We start from the raw sequence: 2,789 nt of genomic DNA, 5'->3' as shown, positions 1-2,789 counted from the left end.
TTTCCCTACACCTGGATCCACCATTTGATAAAGTCTCTAAGTGTCTGGGCCAATATGCTAGGATGTTGCCCTTCCTGCTTTTTCTTAGCCCATAACTGCTGATGATAAAATTCTGGGGTGATCTCAAATCTGTACAAAATCACCTTTTTATGGTTTGGTAATTACTAGCCTCATTCTGTGACAGAATAAATTACCTGCACTTGCCCAATCAGTAAAGGACCTAATTGGTGGGCCCACCCGCTTGGGTTTCAGCTGGTGGCCAGTGCGGCCCTTTCAAATGCCTCCAAATATGCTTCTATATCATCCTCTACCATCATCTTGGGGATTCTCAAATTTGCTGAAACTCTCATCACGGCTGCTTGCTGGGCTTCAATTTTCTCATTGAGCTCTTGCTGTCAGCTTAATACAGCGATTCTCACCTCTGCCTCTTGGAACCTTACCCTGTTCATTTCCTCCATTTGGGCCTGCTGCTCTTGGAGTAACTGCAACACTAGCTTGTGCGCTTGTTGCCAGTCCTTGGGTACCCCCACTGCTGGGTTGGCTTTCTCAGTTTTCCTTCTCAGCTTGTACTTGGCCCAGTGTCATCTTTCTATTTAACTGACCTTAATGAATTTTCAACTGGTTTCCTGGCCAGTGCACCAAATGTAGACATTGCTCTTGTACTCCCCAACAAATCAGTCTCTACTTGGCTTCTGATATTACTCTCTTTTCTTGGTTTCCCGCCACGCCTTTGATGGAAAAACAAATACAAAGAAAGAAAAACAGATTTTGGGAGGTGATACTTCCTAATTATGGTCCGGTGTCACAGAGCACTCAGGGGCTCTGTGCCTGAAGAGGGGAAAACTGCTAGAAAAGGAGTCCTAGCAGTGGCTAAGGAGCGCAGCTGGGGGTTGCCGGGGCAACCAGGGAGGGTCAGCTGACCAGAGGGGGCAGGGCCTGGCCCTTATAAAGCCCAAGGAGCTGAGCCCAGGAGCAGTTTGCTGCCAGCAGCTAGAGAGGCAGGAGCTCCCTAAGGCAGGAGATGAGGAAAAGCCTGATACAGCTTATGGCAGCTCTCAGAGACTTGAGCAATGTTGTTTTAGCCAGGCAGCTTCAATTTATGTTACAGCCCAGGGGCTTGTGTTTTGTTGTTGTTTGAACCGGTGGTTTGGGTGAGGCTATTAGGGGTTGGAGGAGGCCTCATAGGAGACCCACAATAGCATGGGGATCCAGGCACCAGTAAGGGTGCAGTTTACGGGGTGCGTAGACCCCAGCCCCAGAGAGGGGTGTTTGAAGAGCCCAGTGTGGGCGTAGCAAGCCCCAGAAAGGGGGCAACATTGAGAAGCCCAAGTGAGGGTGCAGTATCCTTAAAGGGGCCTCACAGCGGAGTGTGAGGACCCCGGTGCCCAGGACGGCGCAGCATATGGGGTGTATAGACCCCAGCCCCAGAGACGGGGTGTTATTGAGAAGCCTGGTGTGGGTGTGGTAAGCCCCAGAGAGGGGCGCGCACTTCTGAGAAGCCCTAGCGTGGGTGTGGTGAGCCCCAGGGAGGGGAGCGCACGTTTGAGAAGCCCAAGTGTGGGTGCAGAGAGTCCCCAGGAGGAGGGCAGCATTTTAAGAAGCCCAAGGTGGGCACGCCGAGCCCCAAAGAGGGGAGCGCCTTATTAGAGAAGGCCCCAGGAAAGGGGGCAGCACACCAGAGAAGGCCCAGGAGACGGGCGTGAATATAGACAGAGAGACAGACCAACGTCGATATCATCTGCGAGGCTTGGGCTGCGGTATTGGGGAGGAAAGGTGCCGCAGACAGCACCCCCTGCAAACGGGCCAGGAGAATGGCAGCTTCCTGCTAATTAACATGAACTAATTAATTAACATCAAGGCATGGCAGGCGAGAAGGCGGGTGGTTGCCACAGGAACAGGTGAGCGGGTCACAGTTTGGCTTGGCTCCGAAACTTTACCTGTTACATCCGGATAATGGCTATGAGCTTCTTTACATGGCTCCTCCACCCCCACACCCTGTCCTCACCTCACCTGGGATGTTCCGGGCATATGAACTCTTTGGGCCCCTTCTCCCCTTGATCCAGAAGATCAAAAAATGGAAACAGTATGGTTCTCTTCTTCTCTGACTCTTCACTGTTGTCTTTAGAGGCACTCTTCCCCTCACTCTCTCCCAGCTGTTCTCTCCACAGCCTAGGTTTATTGTTGATAGGGTTACCAGCTATCTTTACTTTCAATCAATTAGTCTCAGTTATTGGCCCTTAACTTCTCAGGGTGCCCAGCATCCATCAACCCTTCCCGGTATTTGTATTCACCCCCTTAATCACACCAAGTTTCCCAGGTTTTCCCTTAGTCAGGATGACTCTCGGGTGAGGGGAAATTTAACCCCAAGTCTCTCCAACTGACAAACCATCTTCGCATTTCTTTCCTTCCCCCAGGAGAAACACACTGTGGTGTCATCACTCACCCTGTCGCAGCTCTTCACCCATTCTGAAGACATTTGCACCACTTCTTCACTCAAGGTATGTATCCACTTACTTTTAGTTTCATTCATTTCTCCAAACAGCTGGAGCTCCTAGGTATATCCCTGCACCTCCGTGTGGTAGGATTAACTGCCATATTCGTGTGATCCCCTCTCTGGGGCAGTTGGTCTGCTGGACTCACTCTGTTTAACTTCCGGCTCCCCCACTCAGAGCCCATAGGAGATGGTGCAGCTCCCGCATGCTTTCCCGCTACAGCCGGGGCAGAATCAGACTGGGAACACCTGGGTTCCTGGTGGTACATGCCAACCCAGCCTTCTAAGTGAGGGGTCA

At 51.6% G+C, this 2,789-nt stretch overlaps 1 long non-coding RNA gene across 1 annotated transcript in view; it reads left to right on the top strand.

The window, feature by feature from the left end:
- Positions 1–2,493, top strand: part of LOC102371106 — a 100,334-nt gene extending 97,841 nt beyond the window's left edge. Inside the window, exon 3 of the long non-coding RNA XR_323174.1 lies at positions 2,415–2,493. This is a non-coding gene — a long non-coding RNA (uncharacterized LOC102371106). The remainder of the gene's footprint in view (positions 1–2,414) is intronic.
- Positions 2,494–2,789: the final 296 nt, after the last annotated feature.

This window comes from Alligator sinensis, unplaced genomic scaffold (assembly GCF_000455745.1).
Source record: "Alligator sinensis unplaced genomic scaffold, ASM45574v1 scaffold115_1, whole genome shotgun sequence".
NCBI classification, from domain to species: Eukaryota; Metazoa; Chordata; order Crocodylia; family Alligatoridae; genus Alligator; species Alligator sinensis.
Note: the sequence above shows the minus strand (reverse complement) of the source record. Positions and strands in the feature narration are given on the sequence as shown.